The sequence below is a fragment of the Podarcis cretensis genome (genome assembly GCF_951804945.1).
Source record: "Podarcis cretensis genome assembly, chromosome: Z".
Classification (NCBI taxonomy): Eukaryota; Metazoa; Chordata; class Lepidosauria; order Squamata; family Lacertidae; genus Podarcis; species Podarcis cretensis.
In genome coordinates, this window is record NC_137184.1 from 41,769,097 (window position 1) to 41,788,815 (window position 19,719).

The following is a 19,719-nucleotide window of genomic DNA, read 5'->3' on the forward strand; positions in this document are numbered from 1 at the left end:
AAAATTGACCACCTGAAGACGCGAGGAGACAGCACTTGGGGGGGTCTGCTTTTCGGGGGCAAACAAGCCAAGCAACGGCTTGTGGTCAGTCACCACGGTGAAGGGCCTCCCGTACAAGAAATCATGGAATTTTTTTACTCCCTTCACAATTGCCAGACCCTCCTTGTCGATTTGTGAGTAGTTCCGCTCGGTTGTGTTGAGTGTCTGGGAAAAGTATGCCACCGGTACCTCTCTTCCATCTGGGAGTTGGTGTCCCAGGACAGCGCCAATGCCATAGGGCGAGGCGTCACATGCTAGCACCATCGGCAGCCTCTCGTCGAAGTGTGCCAAGACCGAGTTTGAGACAAGCAAGTCCTTGACTGCCTGGAATGCGGCCTCCTGGCGCTGGCCCCAAACCCAAGGGGCCTGCTTGTCCAGGAGTCTGTGTAGGGGCTCCGCTACCGCCGCCTTGTGGGGAAGGAAGGAATGGTAAAAGTTTAATAGTCCCAAGAAGGCCTGAAGTTCAGTCTTGTTCTTGGGCGCTGGGGCATCACAAATGGCCCGTATCTTGTCCCCAGTCGGGTGGACCCCTTCTGCGTCCACCATAAATCCCAGAAAGTCCACCTGGGGCACTCCTAGTAGACATTTTTCCTGCTTCACCTTGAGACCCGCTGTCTGGAAGCGGTGCAGAACGGTGCGGAGGCGGTCCTCAAATTCCTCTGGTGTGGGCCCAGCAATCAACACATCATCGAAGAAGGGGGTGACGCCAGGAATCCCTTTAAGGAGAGAGTCCATTAGATTCTGGAATATGCCTGGTGCCACGCTGACACCGAATTGCAGCCGCTTTACCCTGAATGCTCCTCTGTGCGTCACAATCGTCTGTGCCTCTGCTGTGGCCTCATGTACTGGCAGCTGTTGATATGCTTGGGCCAAGTCCAGCTTGCCAAAAATTTTCGACTCAGCCAGGGTGGCAAGGACATGGCTGACCACTGGCACTGGGTATGCATGGGCCGTGAGGGCCTTGTTTATGGTACATTTGTAGTCTGTGCAGATGCGGACTGAACCATTAGGCTTGACGGGTGTGACAATTGGGGTTTCCCAGGGGGCATTAGGCAACGGTTCCAGCACTCCTTGCTCCATGAGCCGGTCCAATTCCTCGTCTATACGGGGTTTCAGGGCGAACGGGACCCGGCGGGCCTTGAGCCTGACCGGTCGTACTGCGGGGTCAAGCTGTAGAGCAATGGGGGGGCCCGTATACTGTCCCAATTTCCCATCGAAAACCCCCGGAAACTCCTTGCATATGGCGTCCACGTCCACTTGTAAGCTAGTGTGGTTCACCCCGGTGACAGCTAGCCCCAGTGGTCCAAACCATGCCAATCCCAGTAAGCTAATGTAGGGGCCCTTGACCACAAGCAAGTCCAGTTGCCGCGTCCGCCCTCGGTATTGCACCCTGAAGGTCCCCACCCCCATTGTGGGGACCTTACGTTTCTGGAAGTCCCGGAGGGTGAATGGGGCCGGCCTGAGTTTGGGACCCCCAGTAGGACACAGTTTCCTTAAGGTCCTTGCCGAGATTATGGATAGAGTTGAACCCGTGTCAAGCTCCATGCGGCATGGGGCCCCCTCTATCTGTACCTCTACATAAATTTTCTCTACGTTGGGGTGGGGCAACTGGTATACCTGGAAGTCCGTGAGCTCCGTCGAGTTGTCTTGGTGCGTTGGACCCCGGGACCTGGGGTTCTTGGATTGGTCATCTGATGCCTGGCGTCGGGTGGGCTGAGCCCGACACACCCGGGCAATGTGTCCCGATTTTCTGCACTGCCTGCACTCTGCGTTGCGGAAATGGCAGGTCCTCCTCTCGTGACTTTCTCCACAGCTTGCGCAGTTCCCTCCTTCTCGTCGAGGCAGTTGTGGTATGTGGGCTGCTTGAGTGCACTGCTGTACTCGGTGCACCTCCTCCCTGTCAGATCCTGTGTCGTCGATGAGGTCTTCGTGGTGTACCCTTGGTTGGGACGGCTGGCTCGGCCGTGCCTCTTGCGTCGACCTCTTGGCAGCTTCCGTTGCCAGGGCCTCCTGCAGAGCGACCTGGAACGTTAGGTTCTTCTTAGCGTAGAGGCGTCGTTGCAGCTTCTCATCCCTCAGGCCACCGACGAGGCGGTCACGAAGCATGTTCTCCAGCTCTGAGAAGTTGCAGAACCGGGCGGCTTGGCGGAGAGAGGTCACAAACCCATTTATGGTTTCCCCAGGGGCTTGCCGCTTTGCGTAGAAGGCATTTCGACGAGCCACCACTGAGGGCTGTGGCGAAAAGTGCCCCTTCAGCTGTTCCATTATTGTTTTGTATGGAACAGTAGCAACGTCTTCAGGCGCAAGGAGAGCCCGGGCGATTTCAAATGTCTCCTCTCCGCAGACGCTGAAGAATATTGCCCTCTTCTTGGCGTCTTCGTCATCGGTGACCCCTTTGGCTTCTAGGAGGAAGGTGAAACGGGAGGCGTATGCTTCCCAGTCTCCAGATGCTGGGTTGAACGGCGAGAAGCTGCTGTTGGTTGCCATTCTGAGTTCCTTGTGTCCCGGAGCTGAAGCCTGGATATACGGTGCGAGGCAGCGGTGCGGCAGGTGGCGGTGCTGCGGTGCTGTGTGTGGCAGTCAGCTCAGCGGGATCCCACCTTCGTCGCCAGTGAAATATACTCAGAGTCGCAAAGTGATTTCATGCTCTTTATTCAGCTCATAGTGGTGAGGAGGAATGAATGAAAGTCCCTTCAAAGTATCTGCTTTATATACATTATTTACACAATGGGCTGCACATGATTGGCTAATTCCGGAATTCTACTCTAAGCCAATCAGGTTGTGGATTCACTTCAATCTGGAGCATGATTGGGTGGTTTCTGCCAACCAATCATACTGCTGCATTGTTCTAGGACCAATCAGACTGCTGCATTCTGAATCCTATTGTTCTAGGACCAAACAGACTGCTGCCTTTTGGATCCTATTGTTCTAGGACCAATCAGACTTCTGCAGTTTGGATCCTATTCAACTCAGTACATAACAGAACTTGTCTACACTTCTGCTTGTCCTGTGCCTAGAAAGCACAGGTCCGTGCAGTTTGCCATTTCCCCCTGTGCTTTCTAGGCAAGAGTCTGAGCAGTTTTACCTTTGCCGCATCATTTCCCCTGGAAAACCCACTCTTTAGTGCTAAATCTTCAGTCCGGGGAATACCCAATTGATATTTGCTCCAATTCAGCAGTAAACAGCGGGTTTTCCCCAAAGGGAAAGTGACAGGACAAATGGAAGTGAGGATGAGTCTGTAGTGAAACATTCTATTGACTGCACAACACCGGCTCTCAGACCTCATCACAGTACACACAAATGCACAGAGTCATAGAATCATATAATTGTAAAGTTGGAAGGGACCACAAGGGTCATCTAGTACAGGGATCTTTTTGACCAATATGGGGCTTGAACCCATGACCCTGAAGTTAAGAGTCTCATGCTCTACCAAAGTGCCTGCAGAACAGACACAGCCATTGCCTCCCATTTTTCAGTTGCTTTATCATTCTTGAGTGTATAACAGATTCATAGTTCTGAATCTGATGTCTGGTCTGCTTTTCCAGAAAGCCTTCTATGTACCATGTCCACATCACCAAACAAAGCAGACCAAGGCTTTGGGGTCAAAGACAATCAGCCAGCATGCTAAGTCAACAGCTGACCTTTCTCTGCAGAACCTTTCCATCTCTATTTTATCCCCCCCCGCCCCCCCACACACACCTCTGGCTCAGATTGCTAAGCCCTGTAGGGATGTTAAGAAGCTTTTTTCTGTGTGTTACTGGGGAGGGGGAAAAGGCAACTGGGCTGAAACTAATTCATTTTCCTTCTGCTGGAAAACAGCCAGGTCTTATAAACGGCCAAAGGTCTTATAAATGGCCAAAGGATGGTTTTAGGATTGCCTACACAATATCACTGTGAAGCTTTCCTGTTGTAAATCTGCATGGAGAAGGAGTGTCTGTGTGATGTTACCATAATCAGTACAGAGCAAAGTCACACCCCAAACCCAAAGCATGTGTGGAAAACCTACATTGCAGTATTATTAGAATTACTAATCCAATTAATTCATATAACACCTTTTTCTCACCCAAAACCTCCCCCAAATGCTGAACAGCAGGGCTTTTTTTCAGCCAGAATTCGCCAGAACTCAGTTCCTGCACCTCTCAGGTGGGCACCATTGCCATTATAAGAGAACAAGGAAGGTGTTCATGGTGAGTTCCGACACCTCTATCTCTAGAAAAACAGCTCTGCTGAACAGCGTATTAAAATTACCATAGAGTACAATAAAATGTCCATAGCAAGCAAAAAACATGTAACTGATGAATCCTAACTATAGGAAGTCAGCAAAGTCTAGGCTGGGATTACCGTAGATACTCTATTTCAAATTCCAACTATGAGTCCCTGACTGAGCAATCAGATTAGTGTGGGTCTGAGTTTTAAGGATTTAGAACTAGGCCACATAGCTGTAATGAACAGAGTTTGGAATTAGTCTAACCATTACCTTGCCCCACACCAACACGGGCTTTTTGGGAGACCTATGCTGCTGTATGTTTTGTTAACTGAGTCAAGAGGGACTCAGTATCTCTGCCTCAGTGAGCATGAGGAATTTACACCAGTGTAGGTATAACTGAACCCTGGCTGATCTAGGAAGGCCCAAGATTTGCCAAATCCAAACTCACTTATCCCAGCGGATCTTGGATTTCAATTGTGCTGCAAATCGGCAAAATCTCATCGCAGGGCGAGAGCCAAAGGAAAAATTTCAGAAGCGAGGGGATTAAAGGGTGCTCTCACCAACTTTCCACCCCCCCCCCCAATTATCAAACAAATGAAACAAAAAGTCTGGGGTGGGGATAATTTCGGACACCTGCTGGTCTGGCTTTCCAGGACGGGAGGCAAATGATACAAAATAAACATTAGCTGAGTGAATTAGGGATGCAGGCTTTAGGCGGCCATCCTCAGCACACTACTAGGGAGTAAGTCCCACAGCACACACTACTTCTTGGTCCCTACTTTTTATTACCATTTATCACACAATCCCTCCCTTCCCACAGCATGCAATCACGTCAGTGCACTCTTGGATCCCCCACTCCCTCAACCCATATCATGCAAAACAAATGCTTGGTAAAGGTAAAGGGACCCCTGACCATTAGGTCCAGTCGTGACCGACTCTGGGGTTGCGGCGCTCATCTCGCTTTACTGGCCAAGGGAGCCGGCGTACAGCTTCTGGGTCATGTGGCCAGCATGACTAAGCCGCTTCTGGCGAACCAGAGCAGCGCACGGAAACGCCGTTTACCTTCCTGCCGGAACGGTACCTATTTATCTACTTGCATGTTGATGTGCTTTTGAACTGCTAGGTTGGCAGGAGCTGGGACCGAGCAACGGGAGCTCACCCTGTCACAGGGATTCGAACCGCCAACCTTCTGATCGGCAAGTCCTAGGCTCTGTGGTTTAACCCACAGCACCATCCACGTCCCAACTGCTTGGTACCAGCCAACAAATCATCAACAAATTGTCAGTGGATAGAGAAAAGTTTTTCTCCCTCTCTCATAATGCTAGACCTCATGAACTTCCAGTGAAGCTGTAAGATTCAGAACAGGCAAAGGGGGGACCCTAATTCATGCAGTACACAAACTGTGGAACTCACTTCCACAAGACGCAGGGATGGTCACCAACTTGGATGGCTTTAGAAGACAATTGGACAAATCCACGGAGGAGAAGGTCATCAATAGCTACTAGCCTGGATGTCTGTGCTCTGCCTCTACAGTCAGAGGTAGCAATGCTTCTGAATACCAGTTGCTGGAAGCCACTGGAGTAGAGAGAGCCAGTGTGGTGTAGTGGTTAAGAGCGGTGGACTTGTAATCTGGTGAACTGGGTTTGTGTCTCCGTCCTCCACATGCAGCTGCAGGGTGACCTTGGACTAGTCACACTTCTTAGAAGTCTCTCAGCCCCACTCACCTCACAGAGTGTTTGTTGTGGGGGAGGAAGGGAAAGGAGAATGTTAGTCGCTTTGAGACTCCTTCGGGTAGTGATAAAGCGGGATATCAAATCCAAACTCCTCTTGTTCTTGTTTTTCTTCTTGTTCTTGTTCTTCTTCTTCTTCTTCTTCTTCTTCTTCTTCTTCTTCTTCTTCTTCTTCTTCTTCTTCTTCTCAGATCCTGCTAGAGGGTTTTCCAGAGGCATCTAGTTGGTCATTGTGTGAGCAGAATTCTGGAGCAAGCCATTGTCCTTTTCCTAACTGAAGATCCAAACAAACTGAGGTAAGAATGATGCCATCCAGGGCTCCAGGCACTAAATCATAACAAACACCCTCACCAACACATCTATCTCCCCACCCTCTCACTTAGGGCCACAATGACTCCACTCCTAACTTCTCCTCAGGACAGAACTCTTTAGCACCAATCTTACCTTTACTCACTCCATGCACCTGGCTGTCACCTGGGAACACTATCTCTCCAACCCTTGGGCTCTCAGCTATCACCTGGGAGCTCATAATTTACAACTGATACTTGTGCATCCAGTGCAGAGGTTTCTCCTCCCCCAGATGACTTGTGTATATTTTTAAATTTTCCCAGCGTTTAAATAAAGCTATTGCTATTTACAACTGCCTGCAGAATTTACAAGTGTGCGCCCTGAATCTCTTAAAAGGCTACTTCTGCAGCAGCTGAGCAAGAAATATTTTGCCCTTGATTGATATGCAAATTTCAGCTAAACTAATTGGATTTCACAGCTGCCTCCCAGGATCCCATGTATTATTCATAGAGTTTGATTCTGCGCTGTGGAGGATGTTAGAGCTAATAAGCTGGAACCCTGGCAAAATTCAAAACAAAAGAGTCATCACAATCTATATGGCCACACTTGAGTCAGATGACTCTTAATTTCCTACTGGATCAATGCAAAATAACCCATTTCCAATGCATCCGAAATCACAGAGTCATAGTAACCTAGACTTGGAAGGGGCTTAGAGGTAATATAGTTTAACCCCTGCTCAGTGAGGAATCTGTAATGTAGTATGAAATGACAGCATTCTAACAGATAACAGGCTCTGCTTAAGGCGCCTTCATCAAAGGAGAGCCCAGAACCTTCTAAGGCAGTTGGTTTCACTGTTGAACTGTTCTTAGTGTTTGGAAGTTTCATCAGTGTTTCATCAAAGTCAGCTTTCTTGCTATTTCCACCTGTTGGCAGTAGTTCTGCCTTCTGGAAAAACAGAGTAGAAGCCTGCTCCATCTTTTGTGTAACAGCCCTTCAGATACTTGAAGGTAGCTTTCATGTGTCTACTTTAATCTTCTCCAAAGGCTAAATAATGGTTGCGTCCTGGTTCCTCTGTCCCAAAACAGGCAGACAGAGACTCTTACTTGGAAGTAAGAAAGAGATCATTATTCAGGCAAGGAGCCATGCAGCAGACATAGAGCTCAGGAGTCATGATTCAGGAGGTTAGGAGCAAAGCAAGGCGTTAAGGATTGGACAGAAGAATGAAATGTCCATAGGTACTTGTGTTTCACCCACAACCTCAATTTTTCTTGAGTTAAAAAATGCACACACATTTGTGGGTGCACATAAAAGCTCTGTGCAAACAGGGAACTTAGACAGGGGCATGTTGACCTAACCTACCTCACAGGGTTATCGTGAAGATAAAATAGTATGAGCTCCGTTCAGAAAGGAGGCTTTTTTAAAATAGAAAAAAGTACTTGATAAATATAGTCCAGATCAAACATGATGAAGAAAGATCCTCAAGGTTGAGTGAAGCTCAGAAATCATCCATCATGGATACCTGCTGAGCTGCTAGAAGACAAACAGCATTGCCATTAATGGAAATCGCTCAAATAATAGCACACATATCAACATAGCTGGCATATTATATCAGACCATAATACTTTAGAGACAGGGAACTGTATCTTCATATTGTAAACTACGTAAGCTGAGCTCTGAGGAAAGCTGGGTGATGAATCCAAGTAAAAAATGGACCAAGGAGAGAATACATCACCTGTCCTAAAAGCAGGGATGCAGACAATTTTTATCATCCAACAGCCTCAGCATTTTTTTAACATAGACAGATAGGCATATTTGGTGGTGTTAACAACTGCTGAATAATACATAACATCACCTCCTTCTGTTTGATTTCACTATCTTTTCCTTTTCCTATTCAATTTAAGCACATTCAACCACATTCATTCTCTTAGCAGCTCCTGCTTATCTTTCATCTCTGATTCTTCTCTATGTTCCCTTCTTTGGTCTCTGCTGTGGGTTCTTTCTTTCTTGTTAACCCCCCACCCCACCCCACCCCCACCCCAAGTATTTCCCTAGACATCACATCTTTATTCTTTTCCTCCCCCTTATCACTCCCTGTCTGTTGCTAGTAAAAACAACAACACATAGTCGCTAAACTTACCATATTCTCCTCCTTTCTCTTTTAAGTGTCCCATTTATTTTGGTGATAGATTTTGTCCTCCTCCAGTTTGTAATTTTATTATACAGACCTTGGGAGTCATAGTGGATAACTTGATGAAGGTGTTGACCCAGTGTGTGGCAGCTATGAAGAAGGCAAATTCCATGCTAGGGATCATTAGGAAAGGAATTGAAAATAAAACCTGCTGCTATCATAATGCTGTTGCACCTGTTTATGGCGTGACTGTGTTTGGTATACTGTGTACAGTTTGGGCCTCCAGGCAGATATTTTCAGGGTTGGGAAAGGTTCAGAAAAGGGCAACCAATGATGATCAAGGGGATGGAATGACTCCCCTCTGAGGAAAGGCTACAGCATTTGAGACTTTTTTTAGTTTCGAGGGGGGTGGGAATGAGTGGCAGATGGCATGATATAAGTTTGCAAAATTACACATGGCATGGAGAAAGTTGGTAGAGAAAAGTTGTTCTCCCCTCACCTAGCACATCCAATGGATCTGAACATTGGAAGACTCAGGACAGATAAAAGAAAGTCATCCTTCATAATTTAAACTATAGAACTTGCTCCCAGTGGAGGCAGTGATGGTCAACAACTTGTATGGCTTTAAAAGAGGTCTGGACAAATTAATGGAGGACAAGGCTATCAATGGCCATGAGCCCTGCCTTCAGGGTCAGAGGTGGTGATGCTCCTGACTACCAGTTGCTGATCAAGTCCTGCTTGGGGATTTCTCCCAGGCCTCTGGTTGGCTATAGTGAGAATAGGAAGCTGGACTAGATGAACCACTGGCCTGATCCAGAAGGCTCTTCTCATGTTCTTTTTCCTAGTTTTGTATCTGTTTGAAATTAGGATGTAGCTGCCCTTTGGCCTCCTGTCCCAAATAAACTGCCCTTTTCAGCAAGCATCCCACCTGGCAATGGTGAGAAAGCATCTCCCCCTCCACTGGCTTGGCCAATTGCCATTTGGTGCCACCAGTCCCCAAATAGCTTGCCTCGACGACATGCCCAATAGGTTGCAATGGGGAGGTGAGGCAGAGGAGCCCCCTCCATCAGCCTGGCAGCAGCTAACTGCCACTTGGCTCCTCTTTTTCCAGAACAGCTTCTCTCTCAATGGTCATTCAGCTGCATTGCTTCAGAGGTCAAGGCCAAACAGCCCTGCCCAATGGCCTGTCAGAGATCCAGTGCTACTTGGCTTCTCCCTTAGGCAGAGGGAAGTGACTGGCCAAAGCCAGAGTTTCATGGCTGAGTGGAGATTTGAACTCAGATCTCCCATACTCTAGTCCAGCACTCTAACCACTACACCACACTCCTTTCCTTTCCTCCCTAATGCATTTTATGTCTATCTTTATGTTGTAAGCCTGTGGGAAGGGCAGCTCTTGTTTCAAACGTATATACAATGCCTCAGTTTGTAAGTGCTTTATACTACTCTGGAATACAGGACCTAATATATCCTGCATATCCTTTGCCCATTGCTCTGGGGGCATCATCCCCCAAATGGTACCTCCTCATCTGTTCTGCTGTGGGAAATTACTGGAAGAGAAATCATATGATCCATTGTCCCTGGCTACTAAGAATTCAAATATACATGCCAGAGAATTCATTTGAATTCCCATCACCGACCCAGCTGCACAAAACAGAAATGAAAATTGGGATTCGCTTATACATTGCTAGAAAACAGGAAGATGTATTAAAACATAGGAAGGTCCACAGCCTGGCATACGAGCCTTGGAGTTAATTTAGTGCCATTTAATCACAGTCCCTGGCCTTAATGGGATAAAAATGGAAAGTATAAACGCAGGACAATTAAGCGTGGTGCATAGGCCATCACGAAATCTTAATCGCGCTTAATGATATATATTTGTCATCCAGACTGAAACAGGTTTAGAAAGTTGGGTTTTTTAAAAAACAAAGATGTTTTATAGCACTGAGCTTTAGTGCCAACTCTTAACTACTGCTGTAATTTCTAAATTTCCTATGGGAAAGAAGTAGTGTATGAAAGAAGCCATTAGCATGGAAAAGAAACTCATTCACGTTTTGCCACAGGTGGAGATGGCAGTGCTTATAATAGGAGACACACTGATTTTCATATGGGGGAGGTGCTTAGCCAATTACAGGTATGAACGTAAGAATAGCCTGTTGGATTGGGCCAATTCTAGTTCAGAATCCTGTCCTCACAGGAGCCAACCAGACACCTGCAGGAAACCTGTAAGCAAGTACTTTTAAACATTTTGTTGGGGATAATTCGGACTAAAAATTCCCTGGTGTCAAAAGGTCATTTATGTATGCCACTCCTGCGGCCCGTGTTTAGCCCCAAAATGGAAAATGAGCAAGGTCCCAACTAAAGAAGAATGGCAGCTTAAGCTGATGGAATATGCACAGCTTGCAGACTTAACATATAGAATAAGAGAACAATAAGAACATACGTTTAGAGAAGAGTGGAAAACGTTTATTGAATATATGGGGGGAGGAAATTGTGTATACCTGAAAACTTTGGCAGCATTAAGATAAATTCAACAGTGTAAATAAGTTTTGATGGATGCAATAATGGAATACTGAATGGATTAGTTTTTGTAAAATATCCAGGGATTTATGATATGCAAAAAGAATCATGGAAAGAGAAGAAGAGAAGTCATTGATATTTTAAGGATGTTTAAATTAGTATTTTAAATTGTAAAACGGAAAATTTAAATATTAAATCTTTTGATCACCAAGAGTCGCCATGTCACTTTCATTTTATTCTCCACCTCCTCCGCCGCACAAAATGCAAAGCAGGGATGGGGTGACTGCCAAATACTGTTGAACTCCATCATCCTAGGCAGCATACCTACTGGTCAGAAATGCTAGGAGCTGTAGTCCAGTAACATAAGGAGGGATGAGTTTTGTGGGAAGGAAACCCAAATTTATCATGTATTTTCAGAAGGCCCAGCCCTAAGCTTTGCATGTTAACTTTCCTTTCCTATCTCAAGTTCTCCTTTCCTTTCTGAAGACCCATCTGGCAAGGCCTAGCTGGGAAAGGGGGCAAGTAGGCCTTCACTGGGACCTGGGCAGTAAGAGAAAACCAAGCTTCTAGTGTTATGTATATGTCATCAAGAGTCGCCCCATTCAGTTGTTGCTCCAGACAGTTTTTATATGGGGGGAGGGGCAGGAAAATTGTCCTTACAAAAAGGAGAATGAAATCTTTGGATTAGCAAAGATGCAGGCTATAAAATCTCCTTTCAGAGAGATTCAGTTCACTTACAGCATTTGCTGAACTGAGAGCCAAGCCACATGGCTCTTTCTTCTCTTGTTCCAGGATGCACAACGAAAAAAGCCTGAGAAGGGGCAGGGAGCAGAGCCTGCTGAGAGTCATGGGTTCCCTCAGAGGATCCTGGGAACTGCAGTGTGCTGCGAGTTGTTAGGAGACTTCTGTTCTCCTTCCAGTTCCCAAAGGGGTTTAACAAACTTTCTTCCCAGGGAAGTCCAGCAAATTTAGCTCTGAGAGGCAAATGGGTTTGCTAACAACTCTGTAGACAGCACCCTCAACAAGCTGCATCTCATGGCTCTTTAAATGTGTGTTGTGAATGTGGCCTTTTTGGTTGGTCCACGACAAGCAGATTGTCACTTCGTGACAACAACACAGAAGTGAGGCTCCTTAGTGATAGCATATCCACGTCCTTTGGATAATTAGTGAGGAAGAAACAGTAATCACCATTCATTGCTTCTCAAAAATGTAAATGTTTACCCAAGTTGCATTGGACACTTAAATTTTTTATTTTTGTTTTGTATTTTGCTCAGCTGTATCGGTGGCACATGTCTGTGTTTCAATCTTGCTTTATAGCCTGTTTTTTTAAAAAAATGGTTTTATTTAATGTTGTTTGCGTTTCCACTGGTATTTTCATTGCACACTGCTCTGAGATTTAAAAATAATTATATTTAGCGAAACAAATTGTTAATACACAAACAAACACACCCACACACACTTAAGCTGCTGTTCCACCTTTGATGGAAAAGCTATTGGTGCTGTCTATATTCCTCTGTGGGTGGGAAAGCAACTGGGGAAGGGAAATTTTCAGATGCAAAATAATCAGAGGGAAAGGGTTGTGCATTCATTCCCTTCTTCCACTTCCAGTTGGAGTTTTTCTTACTTTTTAGCCATTGAGAGATTGCTACTGTGTCTGTTAACATCTAGTTTGACCCTCATCCACTGCACTAATTCGCTGTTGCTCAACTCTGATGGAGGGTGTAACTGTTGTGATTTAACCGAGGGGCCATAATTCAGTTTAGAACATGTGGAAGGTCCCAGATTTGATCCCTGGCACCCTCAGACAGGGCTGGAATATAATTCTGTCTGAAATCCTGGTGGGCTGCTGCCACTCACTGTAGACAATACTTGGTGGACCCAAGGTCTGACCTGCAATAAAGCAACTTCTTTGGATTATCTTTTGTACTTGTTACCTTTTGCTCCCATTCTGGCTCTGGTTCCTAGAGACAACAGCCACTCTCTTAGTCTGACGCTATTTCAAAACCTGCAATGGGAAGGAAATGACCCTCCTAAAACTTTTATGTTGCTCATTACCTTCAAAACTCATTTAGAGATTTGAACAGTCCCTGTGAATCCTCTGTCACAAGCCCAAAGTGACAACTGCAGCTTTATCCATCACAAAGACATTATCTGGGCAAGAGCCAAGCCCATCAGAAGTGATGTCACACATAAATTCCACACCAAACAGATGCAATTTAGAGAGGTATCATATATTGTCTTAACTCCAGAAAGCATTCAAACTCCCAGCTGAGAAGCCCTTCACCTTCTTCCACTAAAACCAGAGGGGAGAGGATACTTGTGGCCCTCTAAGTGTTGCTGAAGTACAACACCAATTATCCCTGATCCCTGGCCGGAGATGCAGGGTGCTAGAGTCCAGTAGCATCTAGAGGGTCACTGGTTCCATATCCATGCCACACAAGCAAAGGTGCAGTGGTCTGGGGTTGCGAGCATTCAAAGATGCATTACTGTTTCTGCAGCATGGTCTCCAATGCCCCAGAGCCACCCAGTCAGCTTGAAAGGGGAGCTTACCTTTTGTGCTGATTGGAGCCAATCAGAGTGAAAGGAGGTGAGTCAGCCACTGAGGATTGGTTCCTAGGATCACTCTGGAGAATGTGTGCAGCACGATGGAGCGGTTGTTCTATATGCTCCGAAGAATTTTAAGACCACTGGCAACACAAGGTGCTTCAGTTTCCAGGGAATGGTGTGCAAGTTCTGTTCTGTACAATGGAACTTCAAGGAAAACACAACTGAAGCCACTCCAAAATAAGATATTAGAGCACTCCAAATCATTTACCCTTGCAGGAACACAGAAAATAGATCTAGCTGAGAGGCAGCACATGGAGAGACACACTGATCGTTGCAATACATCTCTAACTGTTGTTGTATAATTATAAAATAATCAAGAAGGGTGTGTGACTGAGGTAGCATGGTTGTGATTATCGAGGGCACAGGCAAACTCCGGCCCTCCAGATGTTTGGGACTACAATTCCCATCATCCCACTGGTCCTGTTAGCTAGGGATGATGGGAATTGTAGCCCCAAACATCTGAAGGGCCGGAGATTGCCTATGCTTGGGCTACAATGACCCTCAGGGTCCCTTCCAGCTCTATGATTCTATGATGGGAGCCTTCATAGAGCCTGAATTTGGTGCTGTGCTACTTTGTGGTGCATAAAGGAGCATTTTCTTCTTGGTCAATCCTGAATCTGTTGTCAGTTCCTTTCGCTGGGTGTCCCTGACTAAAATTCTGTTGCTCAGCTTTTAGGAAATTGTAAATGCTAGAGGTGTTCAGAGTTGGATTAACCAAGAAGTCAAATAATCTAGAGCAGCAGTCTTAAACATTTTCACACCTGGGACATGCCTTTACCCTAAACATGCATTATGGGACCCGATTCTGGATTTCTGTGCAGGGTGGTAGTGCTGCTGGACCTTACAAGTTGAAAACCAGCTCTCCAGAATAACTGTCAATTTACACCCAGGAAGACACTTTCATTTTATTTTATTAATTGCCACACATCATCTCTTTTTCTGCACTCTTCTTCATACTCTGAATATGTATTCATCACTTCACACACCCAAGGGTATGCCAAAGCATTTCGCAGTAATAAATTCAAAATGCATTCAATAAAACAATGCAAAGTACTAAAAGTGTTCATCAAAGGGGGGTGGGAATCAGCACCTCAGTCAGCACAAAACATACATACCTTCCACACAGCCTAAACCCCAACAGCCTGACCACCAGTGCTGTCCAAATACCTGAGAGAATAATATGTCTCTGCTTGGCACTGCAAGATTGGCAAAGTTAATGCCAGTCCAGCTTCCTAGGGAGATCATTCTGCAAGTTGGGGGTGGGGGAGTTTCCTACCACAGAAAAGGCCAATTTTCATGTTACCACCCTCTGAGCACCCTTGGAAGGAGACCCACAGAGAGGGTCAGATGCCAATCCCAGGGTCTGAGTATGTTTGTATGTGGAACGGCAATGGCCTGTGCAAAAAGGTCTCCCTCCAAATGGTAGTTGTACCAGTGGCAAAGTGTGGGTTGCCAGCGCACAGAGCGGGGGTGGGAGGGAGGAAAATGGGCAGAGTACACATGCGCATTCAATTGCCTAATCGTGTCTGTGTCACCCAGGAGATCGCAGCCACAGAAACAAGAAAAGAGGAGTTGTTCTGTGGTCTGGAGATGTCACGTACTGCTTCGCCTGGAGAAGCTTTTTTCAGTAGAGACCAGCTACAGAAGCACGCAGCTGTATTGAGGCAGCACAGGGTGTTCAAGTTTTGCTAACAATGTTGTGTCCAAGGCAACCGCTCCTCTGCTTTCCCCATGCTATGCCAATGGTTGATAACTCTGGTATGAAACCACCTTAAAAACCCAGCCTTCTCCTTATGCAAGAACTATGGAAAGGTTTACACTATACATTTAAAGCACATTCTGTGCATTTTCAAAGCACATGGCTTCCCCCACAAAGAATGCTGGGGACCGGACCATAGTTTTCCCCTCACAGGGGCTACCATTTCCCTTGCCTACTGTTCCCATGATTCTTTTTGGTGATGCCATCTGCTTTGGACGTGTGTTGAATGGGCATTCGATGTTTGGTGTTCTTCTGCTCTATCTTTCCCATTGATTTCAGTATTTTGCAGAGCAGACGTCTTCGAGAATGCTGCTTCTAAACTGCTCTACAAATTAATCTGTGTCGTTTTCTGCCCTGGCGCAAGGCAATTTTATTTGTAATTAATATGGCTCAGCCCTCAAGCAACAGTTCTCTGCAACTCAGTTAACAAACTCTTTGGGACAGCAAAAAAGAAAAAGAAAAAGCAGACAAATATTTGATGGTGTTGGTTGAAGCAATGCTCATATAAGGAGTCAGCGAAATCAAAGCTGACATTGTCTTAGGAATGAGGTTTCACCTTTGGCTGTCTGAAACATTAGCTGCTGACACATCAGAAGAAAAAAGTGATGGTAGACCTTTAAGGTCATACTTCATAGGAGGAGGAGGAGAGCGAGAGGGAAAGAATTACGCTTTTTAAATATGACAGATGCATAACTCAAGGAACAGCAAAAGCATTGCAGCTCGGCCACTGGATCTTTTTTGGGAGGGGTGGGGGGATATTCATATCGTTCCAACAAACACCATGAACTGGATTACAGAGGAAATAAATGAGCCTACAATCTCCACTCTGATCTCTGATCCCTTCTGGAAGGGAACTTATGGAAGAGATATTGTTCCAAATATTTGAATAGGAGATGAGATAGCAAATGGTTCAACACCACATTCTGACTATGGTAAAGAACATACAAAACACAGGAATAGTTACAGTGGCCTTTAGACAGCCTGGAGGCGTGGGGAGGAATCAGCCTAATTTGGTAATTATTTAACTCTGCACTTTCTACGAACTGTAATAAATGTTGTGCGTATACACAATGAATCACTGAGAGCTGGTGCAGAGTAGTAGCTAAGAATGTGAGGTTTGAAATTCCTAGCTCAAAAATAATTTCAGCTGTGGATACAGTAGTTGGATTTAAGCAAGCAACTGTCTTGATCCTATGCCTGTTGATTTGTAAATATGTCACACTGTGTTCAGCTGGACCTACTCTCAAGAAATTGGTCACTTGGGGATAATAACACTGACCTACCATACAGGGCTGCTGTCAGGGGAAGGGCTGTAGTTCAGTGGTAGAGCATCTGGTTGGCATGCACAAGGTCCCAGGTTCAATCCCTGGTGTCTCCAGGTAAGGCTGGAATGTCCACTGCCTGAAATGCTGGAGAGCTGCTGCCAGTCAGTGGGGACAATACTGAACTAGATGGACTGATGGTATGAATCACTATAAGGCAGCTTCCTATGTGCCCAAGGAGCCCTGAAATAATATTAGTGCAAGATGGCTTAGCAGTGTAAAAATGAAGGCTAAGCTGGTTTTTCCAGATGAGGTATCTGCTGGGAGAGAAGCTGTTAAGAAGAACAAAGGTGTTGATGACCAATCATCAGCTGCAACCCTACATCTGAGTAACCCGATGATATGGTATGAATGTCACTGCACAAGTGGAGACAGAGATACACCTGTGGTACACAGTGCTTACACTCTCAACAGCTCCCCCAGGGCAAGGGCAGCCCAGCCCATTCTGCCACCTAAGGTGAAACAGGAAGGTGTTGCTTTGTGAGTTGCCACCCCGCCAAAGCACTGAGGTCGCATAGCAGCTCCTTCCAGGGTCTGGTGAGTTCTCATGCAACCTTCCTGAGACCCAAGCAGCAGCGGAACTACATTTTGGGGGCCCTGAAACTTGAACTGTCTTGGGGACCCCCTTTGCAAGCAGTAGTGAGGCCTGGGCAACCACTGTTGTCTTCTTCAATGGGGTTGTTCCATGGCTGATCATCACACTTTGCCACATCTGTGCTACTGACTGTCAAACTTTGGGATTGTTGAAATATATACAACACAAAATGAATCAGTTTCACTCATTTCATTGTGACTCCAATTGGGTCTACTAGACCCAAAAATGTTAAGCAAGTAGCTTCTGCGGCCCCTCTGAGATCAGAGGCCCTGAAGCTTAAGCTTTCATTAACTTCAAAGATCTGCCCCGGACACATGTAAGGCACTCCCATGAAATTTCACAGGGCTCTCATGAAATCTCACCGGAACCCAACCCAACCACTTTTCCTTGCTTCTTTGGACATGCTACTTGGATTCCACTGCTTGAAGTGTGTTATGTACTGAGTTGAATAGGATCCAAAATGCAGCAGTCTGATTGGTCCACAGACTCAATCCAGCTCCAGGAGAACCCTGGAATTAGCCAATCACGTGGGGCCCATTGTGTAAATAATGTATATAAAGCAGACATTCTGGGGAGAACTTCCATTCCTCCTCACCACTATGAGCTGAATAAAGAGCATGAAATCCACTCTCGACTCCAAGTATATTTCAAAGTGGCTGCATCAGTCTGCCTCCTGGAAGGGCCAGCAGCTTGAACATTCTGCTTAGAGTAAAGCCTTTTGCCTAGCCGTACAGTTGTGCTGAGAGCAGGCCCCTTGTTACGGTAAAGCAGGTGTGGGGGACCTTTGGCCTTCCAGATATTGCTGAACTACAACCTCCATCATTCCTGGCCATTGACCATTCTTGCTGGGGCTGATGGGAGATGTAGTTCAGCAACATCTATGGGACAAAGGTCCCCCAAAGAGCAGGTTTGGGGGAGAAAGTGATATGCTAAAGCCACGGGTGCCCAGTGATGAAAGTGAATAAGGCTCATATATGTGTCCAGCTGGGCTGCTGCCAGCATCTAAATTCATCACCATACCACAACTGAGCCCATTTTCATTCATCAAGCTCTCTTTTGTCTCTTCATATCATTGTTGAAATGGCTTCCATAGCAAGCCATCTGCAATACTTTTGTTTTTCTCTAATTACCTTTGGATTATTAAATCATCCTTTGCTTCCAATATCTGTTGACAGGCATTGATACTGCCCGCGAGCTTGCTTTTAATAATAATTAAAGCCTAGACCTCTCACAGAATTGAGTGTAAGTGCATACTTTCTGTGTTTTGTATCCCTTCCTAGATAAGCCAGCTTTCATTAAAATATATATATTAAACATCATTTATATCTTATCATAGAATCATAGAATCATAGAGTTGAAAGAGACCACAAGGGCCATCGAGTCCAACCCCCTGCCAAGCAGGAAACACCATCAGAGCACTCCTGACATATGGTTGTCAAGCCTGTGCTTAAAGACCTCCAAAGAAGGAGACTCCACCACACTCCTTGGCAGCAAATTCCACTGTCGAACAGCTCTTACTGTCAGGAAGTTCTTCCTAATGTTTAGGTGGAATCTTCTTTCTTGTAGTTTGGAACCATTGCTCCGTGTCCACTTCTCTGGAGCAGCAGAAAACAACCTTTCTCCCTCCTCTATGTGACATCCTTTTATATATTTGAACATGGCTATCATATCACCCCTTAACCTCCTCTTCTCCAGGCTAAACATGCCCAGCTCCCTTAGCCATTCCTCATAAGGCATCGTTTTCAGGCCTTTGACCATTTTGGTTGCCCTCCTCTGGACATGTTCCAGTTTGTCAGTGTCCTTCTTGAACTGTGGTGCCCAGAACTGGACACAGTACTCCAGGTGAGGTCTGACCAGAACAGAATACAGTGGCACTATTACTTCCCTTGATCTAGATGCTATACTCCTATTGATGCAGCCCAGAATTGCATTGGCTTTTTTAGCTGCCGCGTCACACTGTTGGCTCATGTCAAGTTTGTGGTCAACCAAGACTCCTAGTTCCTTTTTACATGTACTGCTCTCAAGCCAGGTGTCACCCATCTTGTATTTGTGCCTCTCATTTTTTTTGCCCAAGTGCAATACTTTACATTTCTCCCTGTCAAAATTCATCTTGTTTGTTTTGGCCCAGTTCTCTAATCTGTCAAGGTCGTTTTGAAGTGTGATCCTGTCCTCTGGGGTGTTAGCCACCCCTCCCAGTTTGGTGTTATATGCAAATCTTAGGAACATGTATTCTTATAACTCTATCTTTTTAAATGTATTTTTATTAAATATTTTCTTGATTTACAAAGGTATGTGCAATGTCTCTCTCTTCTAATTTTTTCCATGTAACTTTTTTTTTTTTTTACAGATCAGTTTCATTTGTTGAGACATTAGGAAGAAAAGGGGAAAAGAGGTGGTGGTAGGGAAGATGGTTAGGGGTGGGATCAGGTGGTGATGTTTCTATTTTACTTAATATATGTGGGGTTTTGTGTCAGTGTTGCTTGTGCAGGTTCCCTGCTGTTATGTAGTCTTATAATTGAACAGTTCG

At 45.7% G+C, this 19,719-nt stretch overlaps 1 long non-coding RNA gene across 4 annotated transcripts in view; it reads left to right on the top strand.

Moving 5' to 3' along the window:
- The window catches only part of LOC307208318, a 109,103-nt gene that overhangs the window by 54,392 nt on the left and 34,992 nt on the right, over positions 1–19,719 (top strand). For 3 of the 4 annotated variants that reach the window (XR_013835084.1, XR_013835085.1, XR_013835086.1), the window contains one exon: positions 6,168–6,272. This is a non-coding gene — a long non-coding RNA (uncharacterized lncRNA). Of the gene's footprint in view, positions 1–4,129; positions 4,227–6,167; positions 6,273–19,719 lie in introns of all 4 variants that reach the window. The other variant, XR_013835083.1, reaches the window with a different exon arrangement.